This window comes from Pantherophis guttatus, chromosome 2 (assembly GCF_059756535.1).
Source record: "Pantherophis guttatus breed Tessera chromosome 2, ASM5975653v1, whole genome shotgun sequence".
Classification (NCBI taxonomy): Eukaryota; Metazoa; Chordata; class Lepidosauria; order Squamata; family Colubridae; genus Pantherophis; species Pantherophis guttatus.
In genome coordinates, this window is record NC_142064.1 from 144474518 (window position 1) to 144498169 (window position 23652).

Here is a 23652-nt window from a genome sequence, read left to right on the forward strand (position 1 = left end):
AATGCCTTTAGTAAAACTGTTGTTTGTCAATGTATTCAATGCCCTTTTAATGCCATCCAGGTTAGGGGCCATCACTCATCACGTGGTACTGAATTCTTCAAGTAAATTATCATTTGCTTGAAGAATTATGTATGTATCATCATTATGGTAATAACGATCTAAGCATTTTTGCATATCATCGGCAAAATTTCTCTAGAGTTGTATGCCTTAAGTGGCAATTCAAAGGATCGTGTTCAAAGGGAGGGAGGTATGGCACTTTTCAAGCCTTCTCTATTAGGGCGATGGCAAATTATGAATTAAATCTTTTTATTTGCCAGATTGATGTAATTTAGCTGTTTAAAAAGATAGCATGACAACTGCCAGGCTTTGTAGATCAATGATTCCAGTGGATAATCTCTTAAATTACAACACAATTGCAAGAGGGCTGCATGTTTGTGTCCTTGTTTACAACAGCAAAAACAAAAATTCACTGTAGCGTTGCCTCCTGTGGGTTGTGTAATGAAGCCTGCAACAAAGCCATGTATTCCTCTTTTTTTTATCCACTGTCAAGAAATGTCATGTTGTGTCAATTAATTAGTAATTACTGCCTTATTTTGACTTGCGATGTTTTAAATAACAACGGGAGATAAACATAGAATCAGTGCTCTGGGAAATGGCTTGATACAAATGTTTGATCAGAAATTTGTCACACAATATGGCTCACAAATGGCAATGCACTTTCCTAAGAGGCATTTTGCAATTTAAAATACTATTCATGATGATTGATCAAAGTAACCCTAAACTATTTGTAATAACCGATGCCTCTTGCAATTTATTGTTGCACACCAGAAACCTATTAGGGGAAAATTTCAAATTCTTCTGTGTAATGAATTTATACAATATTTAAGTTACATGTAGCAGTCACTATCTATTGAAGTTTCAGGAGATTAAATATAAACTGATTATAGATTCGTTTGAGGGATGGGAAAATCAGGTGTTTCTATCAATATTCACTTGCCCCACCAAATACCTGGATATGGAGGGATATAATATAAATGTTATATCATTCATATAATAGTATTTTTTTCAGACGCATCCCCAGTTATTATATACTGAATATTAGCTTGTGAAGATGGTAAGGGGAAGCTTTCACTTTAACTCCTATAAAGTCTTTTTTTTTTTTTTTTTGGAGGTGTGCACTGAATTGCTGGGTTGAGTGAATGAGAAATAATTGGCATAATTGTGCCCATGCTTCAACTTTCAAAGGACTCGTATAGTGAAAAAAATAATGTTTAACAGATATGGCAAATAAAGTTGAAGAAAGGCTTTGGCTGTGTCAGTTTGGTTCAGTACGTAACTCTTTCCTCAATCATCACATATTCCCTTCCCTCCCTCCCCCGAATTTTCACTAATGCAGTGCTTGATACAGCTTAACACAAAGGTGGGTATTGCTCATGATTTAGATAGGAAGCAACCAAGAATGATTGCAAATGCTGGGCACTGCAACAGCAGCCACAAAGAAATGCAATGTCAGTTTTGTTGGACAGGGGAAAAAAGCCAAGAGCAATTTCATCATGCTAAATAAAATCACACTGTGTTCTCATCCCAGACTAATCCTAATTGTGCACAGCTATTCTTGTACTTTGAAGACTTTGGGCTGAATATGAGTGGGCGGCCCTCTGGCCACACATAATACTCAACGGCCAGAAGAGAGTGTCTACAGGGCTCCTGACAGGCACATTGCCTATTCTGAAGAGTGAAGCACGGAGCATAAACTCAGAAGAGGCTCAGCACAAAAGGGATTAAACAAAAGTTGTGGAGTAAGGTGATCAGATCCGGGTTGCAAAACTCAACAGCCATCAGGACCGTGGGATGGTTTCCAAATTATTGCAGCCTAGGCCATGCAGCTCTGCTTCAGAAGCCCACTCTAGAGGCAGCTTCTTCCTCACTGGAATTAAGATTGCCATCAGGAAGAAACCATCACCACAGAAATGTCTCCTGGACTTGAAGGCCTGGTTTTGGGTATATGTCTGTGTGGGGGGGGGGGTCTCAAATCTTCTAGATGAGATACCATAGAGCAGGGGTGTCAAACAGGATTTCTTCGAGGGCTGGATCAGCATTGTAGTTCTCCACAGGCTGGCGGGGTGGGGGGAGCAGGGGGGGCAACAGGATAGATGCCTCCTGCAGCACCCTGCTGCCCAAAACAGGATGCAGGGGGGCACACACAGCCCCCTGTACCCAGTTTTTGGCCTGAACGGCCTCCTGCAGCACTTTGCCGGGCAAACAGGGTGCACAGAGGCCATCACATGGCCTGTTTTTGGCCTCCTGCAGCATTCTGCCAGCCAAAAATGGGCCCGCGGAGGCCCCGCAAAGCCCATTTTCGGCAGAGTGCTGCAGGAGGCCGTTCAGGCCAAAAACAGGCCACAGGGGCCCCGCACGTGCCCCCTCATGGCCCGTTTTGGCTGGCAGAGGCACCATGGCTCGGTCATTTGATATTTCCTAGCTGGTGCCATGGGCTAGATTTAAGCAGCTCGCAGGCCGATCTGGCCTGCAGGCTTTGCGTTTTACACTCCTGCCATAGAGACTGCCAAGTTGTGGGTGGCTCTGCTTCTACAACAACCATAGCAGCAAGAAAAATAGCAGGCAAAGCTGAAGACAGAGAGCTTTGAAGAAAGGCGTCTCATAAGAGCCGTTGATAGCGCAGGGGTTAGAATGCAGTGCTGTATGGCAGGTTGACTCTGCCCACAGCCTGGAGTTCGATTCTGATGGCTCAAGGTTGACTCAGCCTTCTGTCCTTCTGAGGTTTCTAAAATGAGGACCCAGATTGTTGGGAGCAATATGCTGACTCTGTAAATCGCTTAGAGGGGGCTCTGAAGCAGTATATAAGTCTAAGTGCTATTGCTACTACTATAATGTCCAAGGGGAAAGATGGATTTTCAGGAGGCAGGAAGAAAATTAAACAGCTACCATTCCTAGTGCCCTATTGTCCAAAAATTGTTCCAGAGACCATTTGGTAGATAATTTTTTATAGGTGTCTATCAAATGCTCACTTTCATCTTACCTCACATGTAGGTTCTCATTTAGTTTCCTGTTACAAAAGCCTCCAATTTCAGACAACTGCCACTGGAATCTAAATTCGGCCTGCTACATTCAACCCAATACTAAATAAGGAACATGGATATAAAAGCAAAGACAGGGATGGTATCGTCCTGCTGATTAGATGTTTCTACTTTAATTTATTCATCTAAATAAATAAAACAGCTATCTGAATCACGTCACTGCCTTCTTTTTCTGTTCTTGCAACTTCAGATGAATCATTTGTAAAAATAATTAAGGCATTCTTTTTAAAAGATGATATATTTTATCCCCTTCCCTTTTTTACTTTATTTTATCCTCCTGGTGACCATATTGTATATTTTACTGCATGTCTGTGGAGGCAGTCCAGAAGTAGTATAGTAAGACTCTACTGGGTAAAGCAATTTAATAGACCTGAAGTATATTTGCCCCCTAAGTATGATGTTGGCGTGAACTAAAGTACTCAGTGGGGATTTTATTTAGCCCATTTGATTCATATTTCAGACAAATCCAATGAATAATTGTTAATGCTGGTAAAAAGCTAAGTTAAGTTGGGGGCAGTTTTATGTTTTATTGAATTCTGCATATGCAGTACATCCATACACATTGACATGCAATATTTATTTTAGAAGTGAAATGAGAAACTGTGTAACGTAGTGCTTTCTTTTCTGTATTAGTAAGAACAGCTATAAGAAAAATATACAGTGTTTCAGACTACTTTGTAGCCCAGTTCAAAGATGTCAACACATGGTAGTAAATCTCAGCTTGTACAGTTTCTCCTCCCTCTCTTCCTCCAAACAGAAGAAGAGGAATTGGTTGAAGGCTTCTATTTTGGGGTTTCAATAAACTGCAATTTCCTGTCCAGTCTAAGCTTGAGAAAGGTTCATATATTTTTACTGTGGTTAGCTAACACAAACCAACCAGGATCAATCTTTTTTCGGCCAAACAGATTTTGCAAAGTTTCTGTTGCTTCTGAAACCTGCAATTCCTGCCTGAGGGGAGAACGGGTTAAGCCAAAAGAAAGAAATGTCTCACTGGGAGCCTCATAGACCATTCTGAATCATTATACTATGATATACAGGGAGTGTTACGACCACAATTGAGCCCAAAATTTCTGATTTTAAGTGAGACATTTGTTAAGTGAGTTCTGCCCCATCTTACAATCTTTCTTGCCTCGGTTGTTAAGTGAATCACTGCAGTTGATAAGTTAGCAACTTGGTTGTTAAGTGAATCTGTCTTCCACATTGACTTTGCTTGTCAGAAGGTCACAAAAAAGGGGATCATATAATCTTGGGACACCGTAACTCTCATAAATATGAATCAGTTGCCAAGCATCTGAATTTTGAACATGTGATCAGCGGGGTGCTGCAAAGGTCATAAACTGTGGAAAAACGGTCATAAGTCACTTTTTTTTCCAGTTCCGTTGTAACTTTGAACAGTCACTAAATGAACTATTGTAAGTTGAGGACTACCTGTAATTTATGTGGGAAATGTGAAAAACAAGAAGGGACATTTTATCATGTTTGGTAGTTGTGTAAAAAAAACAAAACCTAGAAAATTCTGGATTCAAATAAATACACCGAAGAGAGCCTTCTCTGCTGTTGCCCCTGCCTCATGGAAGATCTTATCCTCAGAGTTGAGGTGGGCCCCCACTCTCCTGGCCTCCTGGAAAAGTGCCAGGGCCTGGCTCTGCCAACTAGCATGAGGTGGCACACAAACTTGGGCATAGTTGATGGCATTAGGGTGTTCCCTCCATCTTTTTTTAACCTTTGTAGTTTTTTAACTTTATAAATTTTTTAACCTTTGTAATTCTTAATTTTTCGCTTTTTAGCTGTGTTTTAGTATTGTTTTTTTTTTTTATTATGTTGCTTTTTACAGTTTTGATTTATAAGCCATCCAGTCACTTAGATGAGATGGGCAGTGTTGAAATCTGATAAATAAATAAATAAATGAAAAAACCCAGAGGAATTTAAAGATTAATGTACAATTGAGACCAAAGGTTTTTCTTTTGGGATTGTTGGACAAACAGTTGGGAAAAAAATATATGCAACTTTGCTTTTGTGCATGATAACTGCAGCGAGATTATTGTGTGTATAAAGATGGAAAGAGTCAGCGTTACTCACAGAGGAGGAATGGTTTATGAAGAGGATGGAACTTGCTAAAATGGCTAAACTGACTTCTTTGATAAGGCAAAAGACAGTATCTATGGTTATTGCTGACTAGAAACTCTTATGGACTTTTTATGTGAAACAGAAAAACATGAATTTATAATTTATGGGTTTGATGATGAGACAGGATAGATTATAGAAAGAAGAGAGAAAATAAAGAAGAAACTGAATTTATAATTGTACTTTTAGCCACTGTTAAGAGGTATGCAAACTACTACTTTGTATCTTTTCTTCCCCCCTCCTCTTTCTTGCACTTGTAGCTTTTTCTTTGATTTCTTTTTCTTACTTTCTATTAGTCTGTATTAGTTTTTAATCTTCCTTTTAAAAATTCTTTAATAAAACAGAGAGGGGGAGAGAGAGGGAGAGGGAGACAGATAGACAGACAGATAGTTTTTGGATCCATAGATTTAGCAGTCTAAACCTTTTATTTAGTAATTTACTAAATAAGGGTTAGGTGGGCAGTAGAAAATATCTGAGTGAAGAGTGGATTGAGGAATTACTTCCATAGTTTGCTTCTTTGTAAATGGCATTTCATATATGTCCACCGTGCCAGTGTTTTTGTGAGGGGTGCTCATGATTTGCGTTCGAAATTCCAAATGCATCCCCCAGCTCAGGATTTACCATTTGGTCTGCCACATTTTGGTGTCTTGGAACTCCAACTTCTTTAAAATGAGCTTTGAAAGATTATTAAGTAGGGGAAGGCTTAGTGCATTCCTGGTATAGGAAACCTCTGTTTAATGGCACGGAACAAATTCAAGGTCCCCAAGAAACAAGATAACTTGGTTGGCTCTTTGGGGAGGTTCTTTCATAAGTATATAAGAACAAGGTTCTTCCTAGCTATAGGAGAACAATTGAGGGAGTGAACTGAAGGCAGCTTCCTGGAGCTCTATCCCAAAGACTGTAGTGCCACTACTATCCACTGTCACTTGCACAACCTGGCTCTGATGTTACACTTCATGATTGAAAACCACAAATGTCTTTCCTTAGTGTTGTGAAGTGGGCAAGAAAAGACAAGAGTAAACTTGGTTGTGCTAGCTGAGGAATAGGCTTGCTAAGTAAGCTGGTTGAAGAATCTTGGGAAACGTTATCCTAACACACTTGGAAGATATAAAATTGGAGAAGGCTGCTTTGACTTTAGGCAACACATTTCTTCTACTGTTCAGCAACCAAAGTGACAATGTTCTGCGACACTATCACTATCAGATTGTGTAAGATTCAGGGATAGGCATGCCTCTGCTTTTTATATTTATGTGATGGTTTATGTCAACCATCCTGTTAGATTGTGGGAGGCAATGAAGAGGCAGGATGACAGACAGTAACTTCAGCTCTTTATTTAACTAAGTGACTTCTGGAAAGGCTTAGCCGGCAGCGCTCCCTTTTAAAGGGAGCTGTGCCCCTGATTCAGCCACTGACAACGCTTTACTTTTCCCTCCGTTTGAATCCACCAATCAGTGGTGGGCCCCGTTTGAATCCACTAATCAGCGGTGGGCATGCAAATGTCCAGGTAAACCCGGACCTGAGTGAAGCCTACATCCCTAGCTTCACTTGCTATTTACATATGTAACACATCCCACTGGCTAAACCAGCAAAGGAAACTCCTGGGACATCTTTTTACCATGAGCAGAAGTTTACTGAAGATTCCATATGGGTACAGAAGTAGAAAAGCCAATGCTAACAGTTTAGCGCGCAAACAGCATAGGAAAACGTTCTCTTTTCCCCTGGTCCTCCCACTGTCCATTAGCCTAGCCAATTGGTACACTCGCTTTGCTTTGGGAATGGTCTCTCCGCCTCGGACTTTCCCAGCCAATGATCTTGGGGTGCTGGATTTGTCTCAGGCTTCAAGTGGGCACACTTGCATTCTTTTGCCCTCTCTGATACCTCCCACTGCATTCCAATGCTTTCCCTCTCCCCTCCCATTGCTGCTGTCTGGTTGGGAGCGGGGTTTTCATAGCAAGCCAACCATGACAGTAAAAATTGGTTTTCAGTTGATTTACTTAGGAATTCTGTATAGGTTGCCATAAAAAGAGGCTAGATAAGATTCCTTCCAGATACATTTAGATTCCTAAACTCTTAGCTAGGGTTAATGCATATTAACTGGAAACTATTTTGTACACCTCTCCAAAAATAACACTTTTTCACATGTACCACATCTTTGTATCATTGATCTTTCCCATGTCCACACTGGCTGGTGAAACTAATTTTAAATCAGAAAGTCCACAGTCCTATTGAAGCCTTGGAGTTGTCTCAAGGAGATAATCCCTAAAGCATGTTTCACTGTACTGACATCTCCATTAAAAAGAAGCTCGCCCTTGTCTTGCTTGAATGCTGCATTATAACAGCTTGTCTCCTAATGACCTCCATTCTTCGGGGAACAATCAGGCCATAAGATTCTGCAATTGCTAGCTAAGCGTATGTCGATTGTCTTGTTCCTCCCAATGCTCCTCATGGCCCTAGCCTGGCTCTATTATAGGTGCAAAGGTGAAGCAGATGTCCTATGCTAGCCCACTCCTTGACTGCTGTGACAATTTCTTCCCATTGGCAGTGACACAAAAGTGGAACATCTCATTTGTCAAGAACCTTAACTAAGGAAACTGGGTTCTAAGGAAATAGTGTTGTCTGAACATTCAAAGGAGTTATGTGAGCACTTTAAAAGCTACTTAAGGTCTAACAGCCTTTTCCTCCAACATATTTTTGGGAAAAGGGGATATTCAGCATGGGTACATCTAAAACCCACTCCAGGGTTATGTTATGCCAACCTGAAGACTTTCTTATATAGTCTCCCCAATACATACATACATCATACATACAAACATACATACATACATACATACATACATATTGTATAAACATATTCTCTGGAAGCCTTCCAAAACTTCTTAAGCAAACTAAAAGACCCAATAGCCCAAGAATTAAAAAAAACAAGAGTAATCTAGAACAAGGAGTACAAGGACTGCAATAGCCACTATGTAGGACAGACAGGTAGAAAGACTAGCAGAGTGCATCCATGAACACCAGATACCTGCCAGAAGATCTTAATCTCACAACACATGGTCCGATTCAAACCCAATTTCAGCAGGGAAACTATTAGCATTTTAGATCAAGCCAAATCCCAAAATGCCACAGCCAGGGAATCTGTAGAAGCTTGGCATTCAGACAAATCATCCATCAACAGACACATAGAAATAAATCACATTTACATGCCATTCAAAATAAGCAATTAAAAAATCAACATAGGAAGGAAACAAAAAGAATAGAAGCCATCACTTCTTGCAGCCAACATTCAGGTAAGCCAGGATCAGTCAGCACCATACAAACAGGTAGAAAACAATACTCTGAACAAGAAACCACTAAGGAGAAAAACATAACCCCAGCAAATCTTGCAGGGCAAGTTCTATATGTAATCAGGCAGATAACCCCACCATCATACTGATGATGTTATCTATTTGGGTCAACATATTGCAACCAAACAACCAAATTTGGAGAGCACCAGGAATTCTACATCTCCTTTCCTCATCTTCAAAGGGAAAAAAGGGCACATTTTTGTTGCATTCTGCTGTGTTTCTGTGCTCGTACCATGTGCAGCTGCTGAGGTTGGCATGCTCACAAGGCTCATTTGGGTTTCTCTGCAGATTGTCATACCATGATGCAGCATGAATGATTCACTAAGAAGCAACTGAGTTGTATTCTCCTTTAGTTAAAAGCACTGGCCAACTTTCCTAGTACTAGCAGCTTGAACAATCAAAACTTGTTAAAAAATAGCTCTCTTTCTATTGCCATTGCTTTCCCCCAAATTGGAGGGGGGGAAGGGTATCAGAGGTGTCATTTGTACAGTTATCTGATCTGTGGGTGTTCATGGTGAGCACTAATCAGAATAGAGCTGTTGTCTGGAAGTGGCCTCTGCTGCAAATGTTATTCAGTGCATTCTTGATACTGTGATATATCTTACAATAACCTTACAATAACCTGCTATGTGTATCATCTCCTTTTAAGATAACACCCCTCCCCGATGTCATTTCAAATGGGTTCCGCTGTTTTGTAATTCTTCAACCATTCTGGTTCATCAAACCGATCAATCAAAGATTAGCAACAGGCAGCCTTCTAGCTATTGTTGAATGCCAATTCCCATAAATCGTAAGCAATATGACGTTAACATATCGTGGGAGTTGCAAAGCAGCATCTGCATCTGGGGAATTGCACATTGCTGCCTTGCTAGAAATCATGGGAACAATGATTTCTTATATATTTATTCACTCACTTACCTATTTAACCTATTAATGCTTAGAACTCACACTAATTCCAAAGCCTTTGTGTGGAAGACAACAGCAAACAAAAATAAGGAATAAGGTAACAATATGGTCCATTCAGATTTTTCAGACTTAAATATATAGTTCATTTTATTTCCTATAATGGAACTTAAGCTATTTGGTTACATACAGAATCCAAATTTGCTTAACGGTTTAGATTCTGTTGTATTGTACATCTTAAAACAAATTTCCTTCGATATCCTCATTATCAAAAGAGGGAGGCAGTTCCAGTCTCCATGCATACTTCGCTAGCTTGAATTTTTGATGCACTGTGACTAGGTCAGGTTGAGTATTATTCCACTAAGGAGCTGAATATATGGATAGAAGAAAATATCTGTAGCTCAGAGTTGAACTGTGGGGTCCTTGGTGCTCTCTTAGTTTGGACTGATGATGTTACCTAGATGGGTAGTGAAATGTCCAAGAAAACCAACAAGCTCAGAGAGAACCAAGGACCACACAGCTAAATATACTGCACTTCATGAGAATGCTCATAGAGCGGTTTTTCAACTTTCCTAACCACTAATATGTTTTCAACATATTTTAGACAATGTTTGCTGAGCTGTTATATTTTATCATCTCATCATCTAGGTTCGCATATTAAATTAAACCATAATGAATTTATCTATTATAGGAAGTTAGCACCCACCCCTCTCCTAGCAAAATGAGTTATTTTAGGAAATATTAAAAGGGCAGAATATTTCCCCTAAAAGGGAGGCAGAAAATCAGCCCCCACCCTCCTTTTGTCAATGGGCCATTAAGGCCTGGCCCAATCTATTCTACATAACAAAGATCTACCTCCTTCAGGCAGAGCCATGGTGGGAATTGCCCAAAGCCCTTTCATTGCATCACCAGCCAGCCATGCTCCGCCAAGCTCTGGATTCAAAACACAACCTACAGAGTTACCCCTGCATGGCCTCATGGGAGTCTGACAACCAATCAGAATACAAGCTCAAATTCAGGGCCAAACAGAGGGTATAGATATCTCTCTCTCTCCCTCTCTCTCCCTCTCTCTCTCTCTCTCTCTCCCAGGTGCTTTTTGCCCAGGACCTCAAACCATGTGGTCCTGTCCACCATTAAAAACCATCTTTCCAATCAGCCACCATGTTTCCAGTGCCTTTCTCCCCACTTGGAACTGAACCCAGAAGGATATTCTTCCAACACTATAGTTTGTGAATCTAGGCACCTTGGTAATCATGGTTTATATACACACAATGTATGAACTGAGCTTGAAGGTTTAAAGAAGAAAGCTATAACAGGAAATTGGCTTTATACCAGAACATATTCACTTTGAAATCAGAGTTTGTTTGCAAGAATATAAACCTACCATTATGCCTTATGAGAAAATATGTTTAAGTGCTGAGTCATAGCTAGATGTCTCACCCACATAAAGAGAAATGAAAAGCTGAATGCATGATACTTATTCACATCCTGATTTTTTAGCTCACTATATCAAACCAATGGAGTTTCCGTACGGATTGCAAATAAATCATAAGAATGAGAATTGTATTTTGGGAATTTATATTATAGTGACCAATCAGATTTTTGAAATGTTACCTAATAAAAATGAAGGAGTAAGCAGGGCTTTGGTGCAATCTAAGGGAAAATAGGTTTTCAATGTCTGTAGCTTCATCACATTCATAAACATCAATATATAGAGGCTATGATGGATTGAGAGTTATATTTTTGTAATAGGCTGGATAGATTTCTAACAACCAGATGTCTATACATTCTTAATTATGCAGTTGACATAATAAATTGTATAACCTGATCTGAGCAGTACACCAGTTCATGCATTATACATTGATACATAGTATCTGTGAATCTATCGCAAATACAACATATTTTCAGTCAGGTTCTCCCTTATTAAATATTTAGAATAGAATAGAATTCTTTATTGGCCAAGTGTGATTGGACACACAAGGAATTTGTCTTGGTGCATAATGCTCTTGGAGTATATAAAAGATACATTCGTCAAGAAACATAAGGTACAACACTTAATGATAGTCATAGGGAAACAGTCAATATAAATCAATACAAGTATTTATTACTTATACATTTTAGCATGCAATTCAAGTCATTGAAAGATTTTGCTGTGTTCTGGCTTTCATAATCTAGCAGGATTTAAAATAATGTTAGTTTATCAAACATCTTGAGATGTTTCACACTTAAATGCATTTTCTTAAATAGAAAATGTAATTTATGATTTATTTATGACATGGCCAAATATTTCAGGAAAAAAAATCCTTTAATAATCTAGGGAACAAAATATGTCAGATCTAGGATTTTTTTAAAAAAAAAATAAATCCAGTCAAAGTGGATGAAGAAAATGAGTAGCTTGATTCTTCTCTATCTTTGCATGGATTTTGACTTTCATATATATATTTATTTGAACAGTGGAAGTGCCTCAAAAGCTTACAGTTGCAAAATAAAATGGATGAAATTTTTGGAATGGCAACCTATAAATAATTAGTCTGGGAATTGAAGTCTCAACACATCTGTCACGTTTTCTACGTTTATCTATTTTGATTATTAGCTTCATTTCTAACAAGTTATAAAAGGTGGTGAAGAGTATATAATGAAAATACAGATAGTGCCATCTTCTGCTGATGAAACAGCTTCCATCAATTTAACAAAGAGGTGTAATTCTCACCTCCCTGGCATTTCCCCTCTTTGCATCTCAAAATGTGTTCCATGGGAAGATAAAATATTGAATGCAGCTTCAGGATAGCCTCATTGCAGTCAACAGTCTGGCTTTGTGAAATCAGAAGGAAGCAGGGATGAAACAGCAGTACTATGGAAATGCAGTGCATGCTTACTCATGCTGAAAGAAGCAAAGTCTCCAAAAATACATTCACAATCGTATTACGAAAAAACAATAGTTTTACAACAACAACAACAATAAATTCATTGTTTTGATTACTTTGGAGTATATTACCATATTTTTTTTTTTGACAGCCCTTATTGAAAAATTCTGCAAGAAAGACACTGAGTGGCTTCTTTGGCATGACACAAAGAGCTAAATTTCAGTTGGATTCTTGATGGTTCAATGTGTTGAACAAACTTAGCAATTGCAGTTATGGTATTTTATTACTGAACCGCGGTGGCACAGTGATTAGAAGGCAGTACTGCAGGATACTTCTGCTGACTGCTGGCTGCTTGCAATTTGGCAGATCGAATCTCACCAGGCTCAATGTTGACTCAGCCTTCCATCCTTCCAAGGTTGGTAAAACGAGGAGCCAGATTGTTGGGGGCCATATACTGACTCTGTATACCACTTAGAGAGGCCTGTAAAAGCACTGTAAAGCGGTATATAAGTCTAAGTGCTATTGCTATTATACTTCAGTGTGTTATGCGAGCCAATTGGTATAACTCAGCAAAACATTGTCCGGTCCATTGTGGGTTTATTAAATTAAGAAACTGCGGCCTTTGGATCATATCTGTTATAACTTGGTATTTTCTGAAGATTTTTTTCAGGAAAAGAGTGAAGGACAGAGCACCTTCCCTTTTGAGTCCATGATCATCACAAAGGGATTGCAGTTAGGAAGACGCTTTGAAGGATAAAACTTTATCAGAAAGTTTCTGTTTCAAACTGTTTCTCTCATTTTCATCTTCCTTTTGTTTTCACTTCCTCTCGCATATATTTTTGTAGAAAAGCAACTTAATGGTTTACACATCAGAAGCCAGAGGTTGAGAAATGTTACCCAAAAAAAGGAAGTTACTGAAAGCAGAATAAAGTGAGGCAGCACATACAGATAGTCCTCAATTTACAGTGACAATGGAGCCTGCCCATTTATAGTCGTAAAGCGGGTTATCATGTATCCAACCTGATTTACAGCTTTTTTGTGACAGTCATTAAGCAAAACACCACGGTTGCTAAGTGAATCTGTGGTCATTAAACACTGCAGTCATTAAGCGAACCCATTGTTTGCCACAGGGCATTTTTTGCCAAAAAAGGAAGTAAACATTTGTTTTTGGCAAAAACATTATAACATGTGGTCACATGATCATAAGATACTCCATATGCCCGTAATGCAGACTGGTTGCCAAGTGCCCCAAATGCAGTCATGTGACTGGGGGAGGGAGGATAGTCAGTGGAACTTTGGAACTGGGTCACAAGTAGTTTTTGGGGTGTCCATCATAACTTCAAATGGTCACTAAGGTTGTAAGTCAAGGACTACTGTAGAGGCACAAATTGAGAACCAACCAGCTTTGTTTCACACAGCAGGCCGTCTTTCATGTAAGTACCTTTGGTAGCCTACTGCTAAAACTTCAGACAAATGATGATCAGAAATAGGGATGAGCAGTACTTTGGTTCCAAAGTTGAAAAGGAAGAGGAGGCATAGATGCACACAGCATACCTCAGGAGTGTCAAACTCAATTTCATTGAGGGCCACATCAGGGTTATGTTTGACCTTGGGGGGCCAGGGTGGGTGTGGCCAATTCAACATCATTCGTGTCAGGGGCACCTATGGCGGCCCAAACACTCTGCCAGCGAAAACAGGCTCTCAAGCTCTGTTTTCAGCTGCAATGGCCTCCTGCAACCCTCTGCCAATGAAAACAAGCTCTCTTTTCGCTGGCAGAGGCACCACGGGCTGGTCCTTTGCTGTTTCCAGGGCGGCCCCTGCAACAGAGAAAAATCTGTTGCATTTCATCTCAATAAAAGATATGAGCCGAATAAAATGATGCCCATGTATCTCAATGAGGCACTTTTTCCTAATTTAGCAAAGCATTTTATAGACATAAGTTATTTCCCCTATTGTTCTAAAGAGTAAACATTGTAAATATTGGAGTAAATAAGTAAACATTGCATTACTATATTCAAAATGTAATACATTTTTTCTTAAAACGTAATTCTGTCATACATGCAAGTATGGCATTTGTGGACTGATAGAATGTGAAGAGATTCTAAATACCTGCTTACTGGCTATAACTTCACTGCTGCTTAATTTTTTGTTTTTAGACAAAAAATCTAAGACAAAAACAAATGCACACATTGCAATACTCTGGTTTGGGTTCCCCCCCCCCCCCAAGTCTGATTGCCCTCTAAATGTTCTTGATATACCTGTTCATATATGCAACAAATTGGGGGCAGAAGTTTAAAGATACTGGATTAAGCTGTTTTAATGGGAGAGAGATATTTAAGGAAGTATTTGAAGAACATTTAGAGGGCAATCAGACCTTGAGAAAAAAAACAAGGCAGACAGTATTGTAATGTGTATTATGCATGAATGGTAAGCCAAGATTTAAGACATGTGAAAAAGATTGAGTTCAAGGGAAGTAATACTATTATGGAAACAGTAGGTTAACGTGTAGGCAGACTCACCTGAACTCACCACGTGGATCTAAGTAGAAGTAGCTGGGCCATTATATCACTGAGAGTATATTTTTATTAATATTTATTTGTAACTTTTTATTATTTTTAGAAATAATTCAAAGCAGCAAGCATACCGAATCCTTCTTCCTCTTCCTATTTTCCCCACAACAGCAACCCTGTGAGTTGGGCTGAGATTGACTGGCCCAAGGTCCCCCAGCCTTTATGCCTAAGGAAGGACTAGAACGTATAATCTCCTGGCTTGTAACCTGGAGCCTTGACCACTAGGCCAAACTGGTTGTCTTGGTAGCCTTCTTGGAAGCCATATGGAAATAGTTTCAAGTCTATGCTTTCTTCCTGAGTAGCTTTTCAACATGCCAAGCTAGCCTTCAGTTCTGGGGTTCACTGGAGCTGTTCCATCCAAGCACTAACCAGACCCATTACCTTCTCCACTCAAATGATGCCATACAAATTTTAAAATGAAGGCATACTAAATGGAAAAGGCTGATGTGCTGCCAGCTCCCCATGACTTTTTAAAACAGTAGTTTCCACAAGATAAGGCTACCGGCAACAATGAGCCCCAAGAGAGAAAGAAGAGCAGCTGAGTGACAGATCAAATGATTTGCATGCCAAGTTCTCACCAAATTCAAATTCCACCACCTCCAGGTGAGACTAAATAAGATTCTAAGTCAGAATTGAGGTAGAATTACTACTGACTGCTGCCAATCACAGTAATATAAAAAGGACTGTCAACAATGTGGCTCATTTAACATAAATAGCATGGGAAAAAATATTTAGTCTGGTTTTTAAAAGGGGCTGAAATATTTATAAAGATTGCATATGTTGATGTACAAAAAGAGGTAAATTAGAAAAACCAATAGTTTTTCTCCTTTTTTTCTATTCCATATTTTTTGGCAGTTTAACTGCTGTCAAACTTGTTCATCCACTTTTTTTTTTTTACTGATATGTGCAAAAAGTAACAACACAATGGGGATGTTAATACTAATTGGTTTAAGATCAAAACTTTATTGTGTAACAAATACTTGGACACAATCTGTGTTTTTAAAGTTATGTTCAATTCTGGGTGAAAAAGTCAGTTATCCAGTCTATTTTTGAAAACCTATGGAGGTTTTCCATAGGTTTGGTGATGGAGCACCCACAACACTCACATCCTAAATTGTAATTAATATCGACATACTTTTCTTATCCTCAACAATGTAACATTGGAGTGTTAGTAACCTTCAATATTGTATAAATATTATTGTATTGAGATTTTATTTTTCTTCCATTCAGTTGAGTTGTTGGAGACTGCCTGGAGAACTCCTTGCAGCTTTCTTGGGAAGGTTTTTCAGTAGTGATTTGCCATTACTACCTTTTTCCTATGGCTGAAAGTGACTGGCCCAAGGTCACCCAGTTGCCTTTCTGCCCAAGTTAGGATTAGAAATCATATCTCATTTCTAGCCTGATACCTTAACCAAACTGGCTCTCATTGAAATGTACAACAATAAAAAAAGGAGGAAAAATGGTTCATTTAACTGGTTTACTCAAACTGCTAAATATGGTTTTCTGAGTAAACCACATTTGACCGAATTTACATAGTATGCATTACTGAAAAGCAAATACGGAAATGTTGTAAAGATACAAGGCTGTTTCTTATTAACCAAGTAAAATAAATTTTGCATCCCACTGACACAAGGGCCCCCAATTATGAATTCAAATTTGACTTAAGAACTTTACTGCAGACAAGTCCAAAGAAGGTGGTCTTGAGAAAGTATGTATATATATATACACATACTTTCTCAAGACCATCTTTTTACGTATATACGTATGTATGTATGTATGTATGTTTTCTTTTCTTTTCGTAGGCCTTTATGTGTATTTCTCTTTAGCCAGGTTCTTCCTACGTAAACCAAGATTTTTATGCAGCCCTAGTTCAGTGAAATCACAATCCACTAGTTTCTAGGCTTTTTTCAGGCAGCCAGCAAGCACCCTGCTGCCCATTGGGAGACTTACGTCTTGCTTGCTGGCTGCCTGAAAAAAGCCTAGAAAGAAGTGCAGTGGTTCTCAACCTGTGGGTCGGGACCCCTTTGGGGGTTGAACGACCCTTTCACAGGGGTCACCTAAGACCATCGGAAAACACATATTTTCAATGGTCTTAGGGATAATTTTATGGTTGGGGGTCACCACAACTTGAGGAACTGTATTAAAGGGTTGCGGCATTAGAAAGGTTGAGACCCACTGAACTAGTGGATTGTGATTTCACTGAACTAGAGCTGCATAAAAATCTTGGTTTACGTAAAATTCTGAGGAATTGTAATATATATATATTACAATATATATATATTACAATATATATATATATCAATTCCTCAGAATTTTACGTAAACCAAGATTTTTATGCAGCCCTAGTTCAGTGAAATCACAATCCAATTCCTCAGAATTTTCCTCTTCCATCGCAAGATTGCAAATCGGGTTGAATTTAGCTGTCCGTAAACTGCCCTATTATCTTTTACTCCGTCCGAGGAATGAAGAGGCCAAGTAGCGTATAACCGAAGCGTTTGAGCCCTTGCGCTGCGCTACTACTAAAAACTCAAATCTTATGAGGTCAGCCGGACTTCACTCCCTCCCCCACCCTTTAACGCGACTGTCCGGCACCGCAGCCCAAAAAGATCCGGCTTCGACATTCATCCCTTTAAGAACTAGCGAAAGATTTCGACCGCTTTCCCCAAGGCTTAGCATATTACCGCCGGCCACGACCAACGACGAACGGCCAGCCAGCCTTGACCTCTTTTTCAAGTGATTATTACCTCTCGACTCCTGGCTCCGCCCCTTTTTGGAATCTTCGCAAACCCCGCCATTGTGATCTCACCGGACGGATACAATGAAGCGCTCGGGGCGCTTAGCAACAGCAACCCGCGGGGGGGGCGTGGCTTTCGCGCAACTACCAACTGTTGCCCAAGGTGGGGAGGCGAGCGGGGCGAGGAGGGAGAGGCGGGAGAGCGAGAGAGAGACTGTCGGCTTTCGCCGGCGCTGCGGGCTGAGCCTCGTTTTACTCTCCGAGCGGCTGTGGGAGAAGGCGGACGGGGACGTCGCCCAGGTAAGAAAAGGATGGAGGGCAAGAAGGGAAGGCAGGCAAAAAGGCCGGCCGGAATGAATGGGGCGAGGAGAGGCGGAGTTACGGACGGGCGGAAGAATGAGGGGAGCAAAGAGATACTCTCCCCTTCTTTTTCTTCTCGGACCTGCTGGGAAGTTTGAGGGCGATCGGGGTGGGGGTGGGGGGCTGTCTTCTTTGTGTGGAAGCTGTTTCCACCCCCCCCCCCCCACCCCTTTTCACCCCGCATATGGATCTGGATTGAGCTGGGCGGACCGGCGGCTTCCAGTTACCTGCTTTTCCTCGTCACGCGTTTCTTTTCTCTTCCACCCACTCCCACCCCCCACCCCACCGGTCTCTGCTGGCATCCAAACTTCTCGCCGCGCCATCCCTCTTTCCGACGCATCTGGTCCCGGGCAAGCGTCCAGGACTGCACCGACTGTCGCCGTCCCCGTGTCCGCGCGAGTTTTATTTTTTAGCCCTCCCGATCTGGAGGGAAAGGGGAAAAAAAATGCTAGCCCATTCAACGCCACCACCTTTCGCTGCAGCCTGTTCTGTCGGCCGTTAGAGAAATTGTTTCTGCTGGGTACCTCAAGGCATCGGCGGGGGGGAGGGAATTCCAAGGGGGGAAAAAGTGGGGGGGGGGAAATCCTCTTTTGTTAGCGCTTGGTTAGTTTTCTGACTCGAGGGAGCGGGGTGGGGGGTGAGATAATGGTCGAATACCCAATGCGGTAGCAGCTCCTGCAAGCTTAATATCGGAATGGGGTTTTTTGGGGTGGGGTGGGGTGGGGGTGGCGATTGTATTATTATTTTTTTTTATTTCTGAATTTGCGACACGAGTTGGGTTGGAAGAGGAAGGCAGAGAACGCAACCTGGGTGGCCGAGAGAGAGAGAGAGCGGAGAGCCCTGATCCGTGACCTTTTGGGGGCTGCTTTTACCGAGTGTGAGATTTTCTGTTGTTGGGACCCTCTTGGGGAGGAGGAGGAGGAGGAGGAGGAAAGCGTCCAGGCATTAAAGAGACGCATAATAGCCTCTCCCATCTGCATTTTGCTAGTGGCTGAATGGGCAAAGTTGGATGTGTGAGAATCGAATAGAACTTTGCCCTACACTGGCTTTGGAACGATTCCGGAAAGAAAATTTGGAACGATTCCGGAAAGAAAATTTAAAATTCTGTAGATCTAAGAATGCGGATGTTCGAATCTCTGCTGTACGAGGGACAAATACTTTCTTGACAATGCAGGATTTATTTCTTTTAATTTAATGACTACTCCAGACTCCCTGCTAGCTGAATAGGGTAGAAATTGCCCTAGTTGCTCTCATCTGATGTGAAAATCTACGCTGATCCCGTATGTATGCTTGCTGGAAGGGTGCTGCATTAATTTATGTTTGTGCTATAGGCAGGCATGTTTTATGCATATGCTGTGACAAATCAAAAGCATTCCTATATATCACTATGGGTTTGTTGCCAAGCCTGGTAACAGTTAAACAAAGCATTTTGTCCTTATGGCACTGAGGTTTGTTAGTGCTTACAATTAAAAGGGTAAGAGATACTCTACTTACACTTATAGAAATAACCTGATAGTTTCCAGCAAGAATGTTGTGTTCTCAAAAACATTACTTTGAGGCTGTGTGTTTGTGCAGTCATCTATTTCTGCAGCAATACTCAAAATGCTTTATAAATTCTGCTTTTTTACATCAGCTCTGTGAGGTATGTCTGCTCAGCACTAGTCAGGTGCATTCTTATTGAGCATGACCGATACGTTACTTGGGCCTTAAGTAGCCTGATGCCAGGGTGATCTTTATGGTAGTTGATTGCTTTTCCAGTTTAATAGATTCTAATTCTATCATACCTATCAATAAAGGGGGGGGGGGTTGAAGTAAGAAAGTGGATTGTAACCACATAATCGTCAAAAGTGAAACAGGCTGGGTGGGTGGTAAAGCATTTTTGTTGGGTATATATTTTGCAAAAGATTGATGTATTTAAATGTATCCCTTGTGTTTGCAAGTGCTGTTTGGAATAGACTTCAGAAAGCAGGGTTTCTTACTTCCTGAGCTTCCATTTTAGATTTTCAGCCAACAGATTTTAAAAGCCTAGTTGACTTATGTAGTGTTGTCATTTCTGTCACTGGCTAAAAATGAAAATGAAACAAACTACGGTAGAGCTTAATGTTTGAGTTGTAGTTAATAGGAAGTGCTTCTAAGAAATGGATGAACCTGTTTCACAACATAGAGGAGTAAAGGGTGCATTTCTGCCTAATTAGGATTTTTAGTCATTTTCTGTGTGACTGTAAATTCTTTTGGCATTTAAAGATTATTAGATGACTTGCCTTATTTTCTGCTGGTGATGTTAGTTTAGCGTGCCTGATATAAATTAGCTTCATCTAATTTTGTATGTTGGTGTTTGGCAGTGAATGTGTGCCAGTGTGCTGCTTCTACTGTTGAGTTGTGGACAATATGTTGTCTTACAAAGTAGTGGTTGATTCAGTTTACAAGAGTAGCAGAATGGGATTAGGGTGGAGTTGGGTTATTTAGTACATTTTGGTGTACATGCCAAAATGTGACTAATCTAATTGATGCTATCTATGTTTTATCAAGGAATGCTGAATATAGCAACACTGTAACTAAGATGAATAGCTTAAATGATCGCTTCTCTATATTACTACAAGGCATTATATGAAATTGACTGATTAACTTGATTATCCAGTTATCATGCCAGTTGGAGGTCAGTATCCATCTGGTAATGGACATGGCATGTTAAATATAAGAGATGTAAATGTCAAAATTAGAAAATGAAATTAAAGAAAAGATATAAATCTAAAATATGTGCTAGAACACAAAGATTTGAAGCCAAGTAGATTTTATGGGTTTAGGAAAATAAGATTCTGTAGGTTGGTGGTAATTGAATAATATAATTATTTCAGTAAATGCTGATAATAGAAGGAATCAGCACTTAGTTTGGGGGAAAATACTGCTACATTCTAATTTGATTGGGACTGAGTGGGAAATTATGCTAGGTAACAAACACAAAATGATAGGAAGAAGATGAGTAGAAAAAAATGTGTTGACTCATTTGGAGATTCAAGAATGAATAAAAAATGTGATGTAACAATCTGCTTAGAAAAGAGAAAAAATATAAATCTAAAAGCATCATTGAATCAGTTATTTATGGATGGAAGAATGATAAGATTAGAGAAGGATGAGATGCAGCGATGAAGTGAAAGGCTATGAATAGGGAAAACGGGGAAAGGGGAATAATTCCTACAAAAATCAGAGTGAAAAATGGTATTTGCAGAGAGTGAACTCAAAGGGGGTAATAAGGAATGATTAACGTTAAAAACACAGAAAATAGACTGATTCTAATGGTTAAACAAGCCAGAAGTGTGAATGGAATTAAAAATAAATTATTTGCAACGAAACTGAAGTGGGAGAATATTCAAATAAATATTTTAGGAATGTTTATGGGAATAGTGATCAAAAATTTATAGAAATGGCTTGTTCATATTATTATGGAAAAGCAAAAAGTTGTGATTTGATGCTAATGTCTTATTTTACTGCAATGAAGAGAGTTGGAAGTCAATGCTTCTTTTTCTTTTCTTATCCTTCCTCACTTCTCTTCCTCCCCACTGCTTTTCTATTTACTTTTGTATTTTGTATCTTATAATATTTTATAACTCAATAAAAATGTTAAACTGGGAATAGTAATCAAAAAGTGGGATTGAAACAATTGATTTAAGTTTTTGTATCAAACAATGATGGGAAAGAAATCATACATATGATAATATTTGAAAATGGTGAGACTGCTGGCAGAGATTGTAAAAGCTGAAGCAAATAATACTTTTGACCTGGAGTTCCAGTGTGGCTTATTTAATACAGGTTTGTATCGGGAGGCTCAATCTGTGCCTGATAATCAGAAGAAAGTTTTCTCCTATATGAAAGGCAAAGTAGCAAGGGTGAATGCAAAAATTACAGAAGGATTGATGGAAGTGCGCTCGGGAAAGAGTTTGGCAGGATTTTAATTGAAAAGCTAAGAGACAAGACAGTCAGCAAAATTTGGGAAATGTAACGTGGCTTCACGCCAAGCAAGGGATATGTGGACTAGATACTCACTTTTCCACAGGTCACTGAGAAATACATGAAAGCAACAAGAAAAGGTATCTGAATATTGTTGATTTGGAGAAAGTGTAAGATAAAGGCAATTGGCTTCAATTATGACAGTTGTTGAATGTGATAATAGTAGTGTTTAATGGATGATTTGAAATTGAGCCTGGAGCTGGAGTTTAGTGCCATAAGAAACAATAATTTTCTTGTTGGATTTCCTGGGATGGCTATTCCATTTTTCAAATTTGATAAGTAACATTTTGAGGATTTAAATTAAAAAGGCAAAAAAATAATCTGACCAATGCATTTACTGAACCCTCCCCCTTTTTCCAGACTCCTCTGTTAAGATAATCTTCACATGGAAACAGGGTGGATAAAAATCAATGATTTTTTTAAAAAAATCAAAAAAATCAGATTTTTTTTATTTAAATCGGGTTTTTTTTATTTTTATCGAATTTGTTTTAATAAAAAACTTTTGGGGTAAAAATCTATCGTAAGATAGTTTTCTATTTAAGATACATAAATAATTTAGTTTATTCAGCATGAAATGGAGCTTAGTTATGTAGCATGAGGCTGTATATTCTGCTTAGGGCCAGGGTACTTACGGGACCGCCTTCTGCTACCAATAGCCTCCCACCGGCCGGTTCGCTCCCACAGAGAGGGCCTCCTCAGGGTGCCGTCGGCCAGACAATGCCGGCTGACGACACCCAGGAGGAGAGCCTTCTCTGTGGTGGCACCTACCCTATGGAACAATCTACCCCCAGAGATACGAGTGATCTCCGACCTTCGGATTTTTCGTCGGGCCCTAAAAACTTATTTTTTCCAGTTAGCCGGTCTGTCTTGATTTTAGGGTTAGTTTTAAAATTTTAATATTGATTTTAATTGACAAGTTTTAAATTATGGGCCAAATTTATAAATTATTTTAACTTTATTTTTTAACTGTGATGTTTGTATAGATGTTTTTATCTTGGCTGTTCACCACCCTGAGTCCGAAAGGAGAAGGGCAGTATAGAAATTTGAATAATAAATAAATAATAAATAAATAAAAACACTGGGACTATCGGTGAGTCAACAATGGGTCAAAGGAGTAGCAGAGATGAGAGTTGCTCTTTAAAAATTATGATTTAAATCGAGTTGATTTAAATCAAGCCTTTTTACTAGTGATTTAAATCATGATTTAAATTGTGATTTAAATCAACTCGATTTAAATCAAATCTACCCTGCATGGAAATACGAAAGGAAGAGTGAATATTAGGCTTGGTGGGTCAGAGATGGTCTCTTCTGCCCAACACTTTGAGAACTCCATATATATCTCTACCTATGAACTGAACTGAACTCCATGTTATGCCACATTTCTAGTTCAGCTTCCTGTTGAATTAGTAAAGTAAATTGGAACCATTCTGCTGCTTCCTCTTTTTCTACTGGAAATACTAAATTTCACAAGAGGCTGTAAATGTGGGAGGGATTGCTCTTATTTGTTCTGTAAAGAAGGGTTGGCCTTCAATAATGTTTCCTGGTGGGATAGAGTTACTCCAATCAGGGTTGCTCCTATTTGGGGTTTGAGAAACAATGACTACTCCTTCACATAGCCAATCACCCCTGTGATGGACTGGGTGTCCATTGCGA

The 23652-nt window shown here is 39.6% G+C and overlaps 1 protein-coding gene across 2 annotated transcripts in view; it reads left to right on the top strand.

Annotated features, from left to right (window-relative positions):
• The window catches only part of RAB11FIP4 (RAB11 family interacting protein 4), a 213422-nt gene that overhangs the window by 138814 nt on the left and 50956 nt on the right, over window positions 1-23652 (top strand). The window contains exon 1 of one of the 2 annotated variants that reach the window (XM_034412501.3): window positions 17757-17934. The exons of the other annotated variant lie outside the window; for it this stretch is intronic. The gene's annotated coding sequence lies outside the window, so the exon portion shown is untranslated. Of the gene's footprint in view, window positions 1-17756; window positions 17935-23652 lie in introns of those variants that run through there. 2 annotated transcript variants of the gene reach the window in all.